Genomic DNA, 14,826 nt, shown 5'->3' with positions numbered 1-14,826 from the left:
GCTTGTTGTCAGATATATCCTTAAGCTTAGCTGACTTCTTTCAATGCACTGATAGTTCTTCTCTAACTTCAAATTATTATATAGATTCTAGTATAAAAGAAACTTCTCCGAATCGAAATCACCAGGGAAAGCTTTGTGCAGGCTTTCAGTAAGCAAAAAATACTGGGAGATTTTAGATCTGAAGCTGTACAATTGTGAATGCAGCCCTGGCCTAGAATAAATAATGTGATATGTTTACAAAGTTACTGAAAATGTAAGTGGATTAATACATTTATAAGCTGTGAATTTGTTTACCATATATTTACCATATAATACCAGTTAGTAATTACTTTTTCTTTGTTTGACAGATGGTAATAGCTCCATGACACAATGCATGCAGAAGAGACATTAAAAGGCTAATGTAGTATTTCTGCCATTCTATTGTGCCCATTGTTTGCTAAGATTTTTTCAAAATTCAACATCTAACATGATATCAGACCAGATCTCACTCCAGGAAAATATAATAATACAGATTTAAGTCTATCTAATTTCGACCACTGATTCCAAAATAAATTCAGACTGCAAACCAGACACCAAAATTAATAAAAGTGGTTGTGCCACGAACAAAAGTATTTTTTAATCAATGGATCTCGGAATATTAGTAATTTCTACAATTGGATGTGTTTTAAAAAAAATGTTCCTGTCCCGATATAATCTTATAAAAGTGCCCCTGCTGTGTACTGTGTAATGACTGTGTCTGACCGTACAGGAATATGGTCTGATCATACCACATCTCCTGGGCAGGGAAGAGCCGAAAATAGAGTATGCAGACATTACCGCAAGGGATTGCAACTAGTGTTGAGCATTCCGATACCGCAAGTATCGGGTATCGGCCGATACTTGCGGTATCGGAATTCCGATACCGAGATCCGATACTTTTGTGGTATCGGGTATCGGTATCGGATCCATAGGGATGTGTAAAATAAAGAATTAAAATAAAAAATATTGATATGCTCACCTCTCCGGCGGCCCCTGGACATCACGCTGGTAACCGGCCGGCTTCTTTGTTTAAAATGAGCGCCTTTAGGACCTGCGAATGACGTCACGGCTTCTGATTGGTCGCGTGCCGCTCATGTGACCGCCACGCGACCAATCAGAAGCCGCGACGTCATTCTCATTCACTAAACTCCTAATTCTAGGAATTAAGGACCTGCGAATGACGTCGCGGCTTCTGATTGGTCGCGTGGCGGTCACATGGGCGGCACGCGACCAATCAGAACCCGCGACGTCATTCGCAGGTCCTAAAGGCACTCATTTTAAACAAAGAAGCCTGCCGGTTACCAGCGTGAAGTCCAGGGGCCGCCTGAGAGGTGAATATATCAATATTTTTTATTTTAATTCTTTATTTTACACCTTAATATGGATCCCAGGGCCTGAAGGAGAGTTTCCTCTCCTTCAGACCCTGGGAACCATCAGAATACCTTCCGATACTTGGTGTCCCATTGACTTGTATTGGTATCGGATATCGGTATCGGCGATATCCGATATTTTTCGGGTATCGGCCGATACTATCCGATACCGATACTTTCAAGTATCGGACGGTATCGCTCAACACTAATTGCAACTGATTCTTTTTGTGAGTAAAACATTTCACTTCATGTTTTTAAACAATATTTTGCCTCAAAGAAAGAATTGGTTTTGATCTCGTGCTGTAATGCCTATATAGTATTTTCCTTCCTCCCCTGGCCAGAAGCTGTGGTGTATCAGACCTGTTCCTGCACAGTCCAACACATCAATTACACAGTACACAGCAAGGACACATTTATGAGATTGTCTTGGGACAGGAATATTTTTTTGAAACACATCCAATTGTGGAGTTTATTTTTATTCCAAGATCTATTGATTAAAATGTACTTTTCTTCATGGCACAACCACTTTAAGTGCTGACCCAAATATTAATTCAAACCAAAGACAAGACCTCTAAATTAACACAAATTCCACACCATGAATATTTAAACTCCAGACCAGAGCCCTAAATTAAATAATGCCTTTAGACCAGACCCCAAAGTTTACTCAGAGCTCAGATCGGACCCCTTACATTTACTTCTGTAAGTGCTTCTTAATAGTGTTCAGACAGTGATGGATGCCAGAGGTAAAATCCTCCACTATTCTAGAAAGCACACGAAAAAACAGGCAAAGGTGCTTACCTGTCTAGGCCTTGAATCAAATGCACTGTCATGGTGCCACGGGCCCAACTAAAGATGGCAACTACACAGGTGCGGTAATACCAATGGGACATACAGCCTACAATCAGGTATTGGCCGTTTGGCACACCAGTGTATATTGTGGCCTCTGTTCACTCAGAACACATTACAGTTGACACTGGGCAGCCCGCCACAGGGCGTTATTAATAGGCTATGATCCAGATGCTGTGCATTCTGTGTGTGAACACTGCTGTAGATTATTTATTTGCACTGGTGTGCCAAGCGGCCAATCCCTGATTGTAGGCTGGCTGTCTCATTGGTATTACCTGTGTAGTTGCCATCTTTACTTGGGCCTGCTGCACCATGACAGTGCATTTGATTCAAGTTTTAGACAGGTAAGCACCTTTGCCTGTTTTTTCGTGTGTTTTCCAGAATAGTGGAGGTTTTTTACTCTTTTTCCTCCTTTGTGGTTTTTGGAAGCCAGAGGTGAAAAGTATGTACCCCGGAACCAAGGTTTAAATCAAGGAGTTACTAAATAAAATTATATATGTCCAAACTTATTCAGCTGTCAGACATGGTATAAGTGGGCCTGGGACCCTCCGACCTTTGACAGGCCGCAACTGTAATACTGCAGCAGGCTAAATGTTAACCTTATTGGTATCTATGAGATTACTGACCGGTAGAGTGAAAAAATGTCTGCCTGAACAATAACTACGTTAACATATCTCAATTTCCCATTAACCTCTTTAAAATTTACATACCATGTCAATGCAATTCGCTGTAAATGTTTTGTTTTTTAATAGCACTTTAAATTAATCTCATGTTAATAAATAAATATATTACACCTAAAAGTGACTTTGGCAGATTACAGATGTTCACGTGCTGCAATGTAACTTGCAATCATGACTTTTATTAGGTGCACTTTGTCTCAATTTTCACAAAGTCATAGAAGAACTGGTTTATTATGAGCTTGATCAACATTTTTCTCTTGAGATCATAATGAAGAGCCTGGATTCTTAGAAGACAGCAGCATAATATTTTAAGACTATGATTATGAAGACAGATCTCAGCACTCTGGATATGTCAGAGACTTAGTTGGACATGGTAAATATAGACACTTTAGAGTTGTATAAAATCCACTTTCATCTCTTATTGTAAATCTACAGAAATTAATTTATTTCTACTTATCAAAAACCCATCAAAACAAGGTAAATTTTAAGTATTTAAGTTGTCTCATCTACGCAATCTTTTACGTATTTTCTTGTAAAACATATGAATATTATAAAGTGTCACCCTAGCTGGCTCGTAAACATTGTCTGCCATTCAATAAATGGACATCACTATTTTTGCCTTGAGCACTAGGGTAAGTTCAGACATTTAGATGAATTTGCATATAAAGTGTTTATAATAAAATAGCCCCGTAGTGTGGTATGTATACCCACTAACTCTGGCACCACACTGCGCAGGCACCACCCACCCCGGTTTCAGACAGAAGGATGCAGCCGCCATTATATATAAGACAGCTTAACTGTATTACAAAAAAATAGAATATTTTCAAACCACACTGTTTTTTTTCCAGTATTATAACAGGCTGCATTAAAACAACAAGTAACAATGGCCGAAGGTCTAAAATGTACATCTTGTACTAAATAGTAAAACACTGGTTAACCCTGTACTGAGATAGGAGATGACAGTTGGTGTTTTTAAAATTTAATTGAGGGGAAGTGGAAGTGAGGTGCTTAATCATGCAAACTGTCTCTTCAAAGAGGAACAGAGCTAGAACTCTAGTGCCACCTATTGGAAGGTAGCAATCCTACAAGTCAATGTTGACCCTTTAACGAGTCTTGTCACATGACTTAGGATAATAGTCAAACTAGAATCTCAATTTGCAGACACCGTGTTTCGGGGTACTGCCCCTCGTCAGTGCAAAGTGGAGATCTGATTTGGCTGGGTGAGAGGCGCACGATTGGTACCTTCCAATAGGTGGCAGTAGAGTTCTAGCTCTCTTCCTCTCTGAAGAGACAATTTGCCTAATTAGCATATTACCCAGAGGAGCATTGGGGCTTTAAGTCTCCTCATCTCGGCATGCTTAGCATGTCGATCTCCGCAAGGAGAAACTATACTTCTTGGAGGTGCTTAAGGCATACATATACATTCTGTTGTGAGTTCACCTGAAACCAATTACTGTTCTCTATAGAACTTTATGAACACCAAATTTATATTCACTGATACAGGTATTACCCCCATGAATTGAAAATAAATTTTCATGTGTCCTCTTGATTTATGAAAAAATAAAAAAACAAAAAAAAAACAAATGAAGTTTACTCTATAAATAGTTTTATGCAACTTAAAACATTGGGATTGAAAATAGAAGCTCCTTCCACAAAACACAATATCAAAAATTAAAAAAAAAATGTATGGCTCTCAGATTATGGTGATTTTTTAAAGTATATTTATTCTGCAAAAGTAGTAAAAAATAAAATAAAAAAACTATAAAGTAAAAGGGTCAACATTGACTGTTAGGATGGCACTAGAGTTCTAGTCCTCTTCCTCTCTGAAGAGACAATTTGCAGATTTCCCAGAGGAGCATTACGGCTTTAAGTCTCCTCATCTGGACATGTTTAACATGTCACTCTCCGCAAGGAGAAACAATATTTTTGGATCTCGGTCAGACCCCTCTCATTCAGCCAAACCAGATCTCCACTTTGCACTGACTAGGGGCAGTACCCTGAAACACAGTGTCTGCAAAATGAGATCTGGTTTGGCTATTATCCAAAGTCATGTGACAAGGCTCGTTAAAGGGTCGACATTGACTGTTAGGCCAGTGTCACACTAGGCGTATGAAAATACAGTCTGTTTTTTACCTCCGTAATACGCAGAAATGTTCCCAAAATAGTGATCGGTATGTCATCCGTAGGCAGGGTGTGGCAGCGTATTTTGTGCATGTCATCCTCCGTATGTAATCCGTATGGCATCGTACAGCGAGATTTTCTTGCCGACTTGCAAAACGGACATAAAAAGGATCCATGGGCTCAAATGTTCGTTAAAACATATATACAGTCTATATATATATATATATATATATATATATATATTTATATATATATGTCAGTGAGACACACATATATATATATGTATATTTCATACAGCGCTAGACAGCAGAAAAGCCGGTAATTCAATTGCCGGCTTTTGCTTTCTCCTTCCCAAACCCGACATGATATGAGACATGGTTTACATACAGTAAACCTTTTCATATCCCTTTTTTTTTGCATATTCCTCACTACTAATGTTAGTAGTGTATATGCGCAAAATTTGGGGACTCTAGCTGTTAAAATAAAGGGTTAAATCGCAGAAAAAACTGGCGTGGGCTCCCACGCAATTTTCTCCGCCAGAGTGGGAAAGCCAGTGACTGAGGGCAGATATTAATAGCGTAGAGAGGGACCATGGATATTTGCCCCCCTCTGGCTAAAAACATCTGCCACCAGCCACCCCAGAAAATGGGGTAAGATGCGCCTATTCTGGCACTTGGCCACTCTCTTCCCACTCCCGTGTAGCGGTGGGATATGGGGTAATAAAGGGATAATGTCACCTTGCTATTATACTCTCAATCCATAGAAGATGCTTGTCACCTGTCAGCGTGAGAAAATATTCAGAAAAATTCACATGAGTTCATCTGAGGTTATGCCAGCAGGGGGCGCAGCACCTCAAGTCTAGGTAGCTACGTTCCCCTGCTTTCCATTCATTCCCTGCATTAGCAGGCTCCTGCTTGTAAAATTATTTAACCCCTTCAGATGGATTTACAGCGTGGGACAAGACTGAATGACGGAAGGTATGGGATATTGTTGATTTTTTATTTTAACTTTGTTTCAGATGACAAGGGTCTTCTATTGGATTGAGAGTATAATAAACTATTACAACACCCTGTGTCTTATATTTCAATAAAATACTTTTTTCCTAATGTGTGTGTGTTTTATTAACCATTTACTACTATTGGATTAATAATGGATAGGTGTCTTATCGACACCTCTCCATTATTAACCTGGCTTAATGTCACCTTACAATAACAAGGTGACATTAACCCTTATTTATCTAACACAATATGTTACAAAGTTTTTATTTTCATGAGTCCTCTTGATTTATGAAAAAATAAACAAAAAAACAAAACAAATGAAGTTTACTCTATAATTAGTTTTATGTAACTTAAAACATTGAGATTGAAAATAGAAGCTCCTCCCACAAAACACAATACTTTAAATAGCTGTGTTACTCAAATATTAAAAAAAAAATGTATGGCTCTCAGATTATGGTAATATTTTAAAGTATATTTATTCTGCAAAAGTAGTAAAAAATAAAATAAAAACTATAAAACTTTGGCACCAAAAATAATCCCAATGAACTGCAGAATAAGAGTAACATGTAACTTGAAAGAGTTAATAAAATGTAATCAGTAAGACTATGTAACTAAAAATTATACACCCCCCAAAAAAATTCTTATGCTGCAAAGAACAAGCCCTTACAAGGCTACATCATGGGAAGAATAACAAAGCTGTGTCATACAGAAAAAAAACACAATAAAACAATCTGATCATAGAAAAAGCAAAAAGGAATGGAGCGCACTTACCTAAAAAAAGTCACCACTTTATTAGGACATATACAAAAGACAGCAGGGAGGGATGTGGACAAGGAAGGACGACGGCCGTTTCGTGCTCACGGCACTTCATCGGGTCCTCATAAATCAAGAGGACTCATGAAAATAAAAACTTTGTAACATATTGTGTTAGATAAATTTGCCTTTTGGTCTTCTTGGACTGATCATTTCTTTTCAATTCATGGCTAATACCTGTCTCAGTGAATATAAATTTGGTGTTCATAAAGTTCTATAGAGAACAATAATTGGTTTCAGGTGAACTCACAACAGAATGAATATGTATGCCTTAAGCACCTCAGTTATCAAAGAAGTATCGTTTCTCCTTGCGGAGATGAGGAGACTTAAAGCCGCAATGCTCCTCTGGGTAATATGCTAATTATGCAAATTGTGACTTTTTTACCTAGGTAAGTGCGCTCCATTCCTTTTTGCTTTTTCTATGAACATTGTGCCTTTTTTCTGGATGCAGCACCCTATTGGTTTAAAGGGATATTTTTATGGCAATAATATACAAGGTCGGATACTTTCAGGGGCCAGCTGATCGCAGCCGTGCGGAGGTGCATCTCTATTGTGTATAAAACAATCTGATCATTGTGGCCCATAATAGCCTAGTCCTTAAAGGGTTAATATTTATCGTACGTGATTAAGAAGTGGGATCGGCTCCGAAACTCATAGTAATAGTAATAAAGCTACACATTGTACCTCCTACGGATCTCCTATATCCTTAGCAGTATCCACATTATTTCTTTGCACTTTTGCTTTCCAGTTCCACCTCTCACAAGTTCTAGGGACCAGTGGGTGTAGCAGCAGCCTAATGAAGGAACCAATCCAAACTTCCCAGAGTGTTGTGCCTGTCTTCCCCAACTAGACTAGGCAAGTGATTCAGCCTCCCTTCACTGTATTAATATCACTGTTGATCCACACAAACAGCACTCTTTTCTCTTTGTCTTCAACAGTAAGGAAGTAGGAAATCTCACATTGTTGCCAAATAGTGAGACATCAGAAAGCCCAGTTTAACCCCTTTGTGGCCGAGCCAATTTTGACCTTAATGACCAAGCCAATTTTTTTGATTCTGACCACTGTGAATTTTGAGGTCATAACTCTGGAACGCTTCAATGGATTCCTCTGATTCTGATAGTGTTTTTGTCATGACATATTGTACTTCATGTTAGTGGTAAAATTTATTTGCTATGACTTGCGTTTATTTATGAAAAAAAACAGAAATTTGGCAACATTTTTAAAAATGTGCAATATTCAAACTATTAATTTTTGTGCCCTCTAATCAGAGAGCCGCGTCACACAAAATAGTTAATAAATAGCATTTCCCACATATCAACTTTACATCGGCACAATTTTTGAAGCACAATTTTTTTGTTAGGACGTTTTAAGGATTAAAAGTTGACCAGCAATTTCTCCTTTTTCCAACAAAATTGACAAATGCATTTTCTTAGGGACCACCTCACTTTTGAAGTGACTTTGGGGGGTCAATATGACAGAAAATACCCATAAGTGACGCCATTCTAAAAACTGCACCCCTCAAGGTGCACAAAACCACATTCAAGAAGTTTATTAACCCTTCAGGTGGTTCTCAAGAACAAAAGAAATGTGGAAGAAAAAAAATAACATTTAGCCTTTTCACAAAAAATTTACTTTAGACCCAAGCTTTTTTACTTTCACAAAGGTATCAGGAGAAAATGGACGAGAAAAAAATGTGTTGTGAAATTTCTCCTGAGTATGCTGATACCCCATATGTGGGGAAAAGCCACTGTTTGGGCACATGGCCAGAAGGGAGGGAACACCATTTGACTTTTTGAATGCAAAATTGTCTGGAATCGATGGTGGGCACCATGTCGCATTCGGAGACTCCCTGATGTGCCTAAACAGTGGAAACCTCCCAATTCTAAATCCAGCCTTAACACAGCCCTAACCCCAATACACTCCTAACTCTAATCCCATCCCTAACCCCAACCATAACCCCAATACAACCGTAACCCTAACCCCAACCCTAACACCAACACCACCCTAAGCCCAACACCGCAATCATAACTCCAACACAATCATAACCCCAAAACAACCGTAATCCTAACCGTAACCCCACCACAGACCTAGCACAACCCTAACCTCAACACAACCCTAACCCCTAGACAACCCTAGCTCCAACTCACCTTTAACCCCAACACAACCCCAACACTAACCTTAGCCCCAACCCTAACCCTAACTGCAAAGAATGGAAAAAATGCAATCTTTTTATTTTATTATTTTTACCTAATTAAGTGGATGACAAAGGGAGGTTTGATTTACTATTTTTTTCACTGTGATAAGGTCTATCACAGTGATCAAAATTAACCAATAGGAAAAATCTCCTATTGTTGTCAGGTACCGGCAGTCAGATCTCGCCCGGCACACTGCTCTTGCGTCCACCATTTTCTTCCAGGAAGTTGACGAGGAGGGCCGTGGGACAGAGCAGGAGGGTCTGGGGATGGAGGAGGTACTGGGAGGGCTCGGGGGTCCCCATTTCTCTCTCCTTAGATGTGCTAGATAATATCAGAGGAGAGAGAAATTAATCAAAAATCTGACATTTTTTGTGATCACAAGACTGGGGCCGGTAAAAACCGACCCAAATCATGTTCTTCGGGGTCTCAGCTACCCACGACAATTTTCCGATGCTGGGGGTGCTGTACACTTATTTCTCAGCACCATGAAAAAGCGGTGCTGAGGAATAAGTACCCTTAACTGCTGCCATTAAGGGGTTAAGCCACATTCAGTCTCTCTAAATGTATATGAAGAACTTGGCACTGAAATATAATGTGAGAAAATAATCTTAATTGCAATCCACAGTAAAATATATGACGTTTCGATCTGTTGTAGTCTTGTAGACCTTCTTTAGATTAATTTTGTACAAGAAAGAGCAAAACATATAATCAAAAAGTGATATGTACAAGAAACATAGGAACATAAAAGGCACCACAATTGTAATCATAATAGGAATAAAGGTTCACTGTACGATAAAGTAGTTACAATATTTATATATAGCCAAATATTATACACATCAGTAGAGAACAATTTTCCTTTATAGATTAGATTTGTTCTATATTATTGCAAGGAAAAGATATGCATATATACATAATGTATAGTACCTAATACTTCTAGCACTTGGAGAAGTTAGATATTGGAATCAGATGCAAAGTATATCAGAAGCAGTAACAGCCCAGTGAATTTAGGAGGCTAAAATAATGTAAAGGGAAACAATGGAAAGAATGCTCCCTATAGAAGATAGTATAGGCAAAATATAGACAGGAATTCATTATACATACCAGATTGCCCATAGAGTAGGTGACACAATAAGATGCTGAAAACTTGTATGAAGAGAAGCACGAGGTAATAGTGGAAATTCCACTGCAGGTATAGCGCCACTATCACCTCACGCTTTACGTCATACAAGTTTTCAGCATCTTATTGTTTCACATAATTATGTAATATTTAATTATTCTTGATTGTTGTGGGGTTACATATAGTATCTAAGTAATTAATAATAATACAACTTTTGTAGGTCAAGTAGTCCTGCAAGAATGACCTATGTCATTTGATCCAGTATCTTATACTTGATCAATAGTGATGAGCTAATATACTCGTTGCTCGGGTTTTCCCGAGCACGCTCGGGTGGTCTCCGAGTATTTGTGAGTGCTCGGAGATTTAGTTTTCCTTGCCTCAGCTGCATGATTTACAGCTGCTAGCCAGGCTGAGTACATGTGGGGGTTGCCTGGTTGCTAGGGAATCCCCACATGTAATCCAGCTAATAGCCACAAATCATGCAGCTGCGGCAAGAAAAACGAAATCTCCGAGCAGTCACAAATACTCGGAGACCACCCAAGCGTGCTCAGGAAAACCCGAGCAACGAGTATATTCGCTCATCACTATTAATTAACAGTAACAAATGGTCATAATTACTAGGGAAGCATAGGGGAAAATGTCTTGTTTGTTTGTTAGACAAAGTCTTTTGGGGTGCAAAATTTAGGTGTTTAATACATATACTGAAAGAAGGAAATGGATCAAAAAAATTGTATTCATCTCCTTCTCCTTCTCTTCATACTGTAGTGCAGCCGTGTCAAACTGCATTCCTCGAGGGCTGCAAACCATGCGGGTTTTCAAGATTTCCTTAGCATTGCACAAGGTGCTGGAATCATTATGTGTGTAGGTGATTAAATTATCACCTGTGCAGTAGAAGGAAATCCGGAAAACATGACCTGTTTGTAGCCCTTGAGGAATGCAGTTTGACACCCCTGCTGTAGTGTGCACGATTTCTCATAAACCCTCTCTACCCAGAAAAAACTCCAATTTTATCAACAATGCTGCAGGGAGACACAAGCCAGATTTTAACAAAAAAACGCTTGCCAATATTGGTTCCATATCAGTTGGTCCTGCCCCTGTAACTCACCACCTTACGCAAGGGATCTCCAGTGTTGAATTGTAAATATGGCACTAGCATTAGCAACAATAAAATTAGAAATGATTATTTAAAAAAATGTAATATTTAATTTAGAGTCAACCCTCTTTAAATATAGTCCATCAATTTAAGATTCCTGAATTCACTTTAAGTATGTATTGAGAGAATATATTGATCGCAGATATTGGTAAAGGCAAAGACCTACCATAATATGCTTTGGTTCTAAATTAATTTCAGGATTATAAAAATATTGGTGAATTCCTCCAGAAACAGCACCACATATGTTTATAGGTTGGATGTAGTATTGCACCTCAACCCAATTCCATTCAATGGAGATGAGCTTAAATACCAGAAACAATAGGTGTAATGCAAATTCTAGAAGAAAGCAGTAATGTTTTTCAATGGTTTTATTCACACTACATTTATTCAATGCATCTATGATTCTCCTAATGGTTTCATCTGACTCATGAAAAAAATAACTCAGGTTGAACCCCAAATGGAGCAATATAGTCATAATAGCACAAATCAAGTATACTCTGCTTGTTTTTTGGGGGGCATATAAGAACGTAGTTTACTGCGTTTTGCACAGTAAACTAAAAAGGAACAAAAAAACAAGGTATAAAAAGCAAAGTATGACATTTATTTCTTGATACATAGCTTGTATGTGTCTGTTTCTACTATTATTACAGTTTATTATAAGCAGTTGAAAGAAAAGGGAAAAATGTGTTGTGAACAAGCAGTCATAATAATCATACTGTGAACAACGTATCTATTTATACAGTATTTACTTGATACAGATACATTTACTTAATACAAAGAAAGGCAATTACAAAACATGCATTTTGTAATTCAGACATTGATATTGCTATAAAGGTTTTCCGTTTTATTAACAGGCTATGAGATGCTTGTAAAATCTAAAAATAAACCAAATATAATTTATTAACCATATAATGTGAATGTGTCATGAGAAATTGGCCTGTTATTTAAATCAGGTTTTTATGTTATTTACCGTACACACTCGATTATAAGCCGAGTTTTTCAGCACATTTTTCATGCTGAAAAAGCCCCCTTCGGCTTATACTAGTGTGAGGGTTCCACAAAATGAAGGGAAAGCAGCGGCGGTGGAGCAGTGGGTCACAGGAGGCAGGCTGCTGTGGCTAAAACCTGTGCCCGCTGCTAAAGAGAAATTAATATTCACTGTGCTGGCAGTGAATATTCATTTCTTTTTAATAGCGGGCACAGTAGTCGCAGCTGCCGGCTTCCTGCAGCGGCCCACCAATCACGTGTGCCCGCTACTAAAGGGAATGAATTTTCACTGCCCTCCACTCCCAGGGGTATGGAGGGCAGTGAATATTCATTCCCTTTAGTAGCAGGCACACATGAAAGCCTACTGCTGCTGGACTCTGCCAAGCTACTAAAGAGCTTATGAATACTCACTGCTCTCCACACGCATAGCCCCAGTGTGGAGAGCAGTGTGTATTCTGGCAGCTGTCCTCTGCTTGTAAGCAGCATATATGGTCACTGCTGGAATCGGAACAAGATGCTGTGAGGGTAGGGAATGTAAGTAAGATGGTTTATATTTTTACATATTTTTCTGATGGGGCCTTGCATACCAGGATAGGGATGAGGAGGCCATGCATACCAGGATATGGATGAGGTGGCTATGCATACCAGGATAGGGGATGAGGAGACCATGTAAACCAGGATAGGGATGAGGAGCCCTGCCTACCAGGATAGGGATGAGGAGCCATGCCTATCAAGATAGGGATGAGGAGGCCATGCATACCAGGATACGGATGATGAGGCCATGCATACCAGGATAGGGATGAAGAGCCATGTCTACCAGGATAAGGATGAGGCGGCCATGCAAACCAGGATAGAAATGAGGAGGCCATGCATATCAGGATAGGGATGAGGAGCCATGCCTACGAGGATAGGGATGAGGAGCCATGCACACAAGGATGTGGATGAGTAGACCATTGCATACTAGGATAGGGATGAGGAGACCATGAACACCAGGACAGGGATGAGGAACCATGCATACCAGGATAAAAATGAGGAGACCATGCATACCAGAATAGGAATGAGAATGCATACCAGTATAGGGATGAGGAGCCATGCATACCAGGATGGGGATGAGGGGACAATGTATACCAGGCTTATACTCGAGTCAATAAGTTTTCCCAATTTTTTGTGGTAAAACTAAGTATCTCGGCTTATATTTGGGTCGCCTTATACTCCAGTACAGTATATACGGTATATTTATTTTGATAATATTTTTATTTTGATAATATTATCTCTTATTTTTATTGCTGTCACTTTTTACAGCACAATAAAAAATACTTATCTTGCTCTCTGGCTACTAGGCATATAGTAGACTCACACGTCCAGGTCTGTACAGCAGCAGAAAAGTTATTTCAGCTGATCTGCTAGGTGCTCGGCTGGTTAATTCCTAAATATTAGTAATCTAAAATATAAGCTAACATTCACAATTATAAAAATTCAGTTTATTAGATCCTTTTAAAAAGCCTCCAAAATAAGTGATAGCATAAGAAAGCAGCACTAAATAACACAAACATTAGTAGCAGGTAAAGCTTATTGCATGCACAGGTAACTTTGTTTCTGATCTTAATAGTCTTTAGTCTGAACCAGAGGCATAGCTAGGGTTTTGGTTCAGGGGGCGAAGCTTCTGAGTGGGCCCCTAACCAGGTAAAACCTTGATTACAACTCGATGACGCGCCCTAATAGTGGAGGAGAACCTCAGTAGATGACGGCGCTGTTACTGAAAATAATCTCTGTTTAAAGACCAATATTGATATTACCGCCATATGGTCAGTGGTAAATACAAGCCCTACAGAACATATAAGAGATCACAACACAGTTACAGATAATGACTTACCGCTGACGATCTTTCTGATGGAATCATTCACTTTTCCCGTCTTTTCCACCAGGCCCAGACCGACACGATAACTTCTTCCAGCAAGGACTCGGCTGCAGAGAATACAACAAAGACACGTTTCACTTCTCACATTCCAGCCATCACCATCTATTCCCATACTGCACAAACTCCTGATCCTGCTTGTACCCCAATACTGAGCTGCTGCTGCGGCTGTATGTGTCCCTATTACTCCACCTGATACTGATACCCCAATACTGAACCGCTGCTGCCATATGTGTCCCTATTACTGCACCGGATACCCCAATATTGAGCTTCTGCTGCCGTATGTGTCCCTATTACTGCACCTGATACCCCAATACTGAGCGGCTGCTGCCGTATGTGTCCCTATTACTGCACCTGATACCTCAATACTGAGCCGCTGCTGCCATATGTGTCACTATTACTGCACCTGTTACCCCAATACTGAACCGCTGCTGACCTATGTGTCCTTATTACTGCACTTGATAGCCCAATACTGAGCTGCTGCCGCCATATGTGTCCCTATTGCTGTCCCTGATACCCCAATACTGAGCCACTGCTGCCGTATGTGTCCCTATTACTGCACCTGATACCCCGATACTGAGCCTCTGCTGCCGTATGTGACATTATTACTGCA

Source organism: Ranitomeya imitator, chromosome 6, assembly GCF_032444005.1.
Source record: "Ranitomeya imitator isolate aRanImi1 chromosome 6, aRanImi1.pri, whole genome shotgun sequence".
Lineage (NCBI taxonomy): Eukaryota > Metazoa > Chordata > Amphibia > Anura > Dendrobatidae > Ranitomeya > Ranitomeya imitator.
This window is presented reverse-complemented; position numbering follows the sequence as displayed.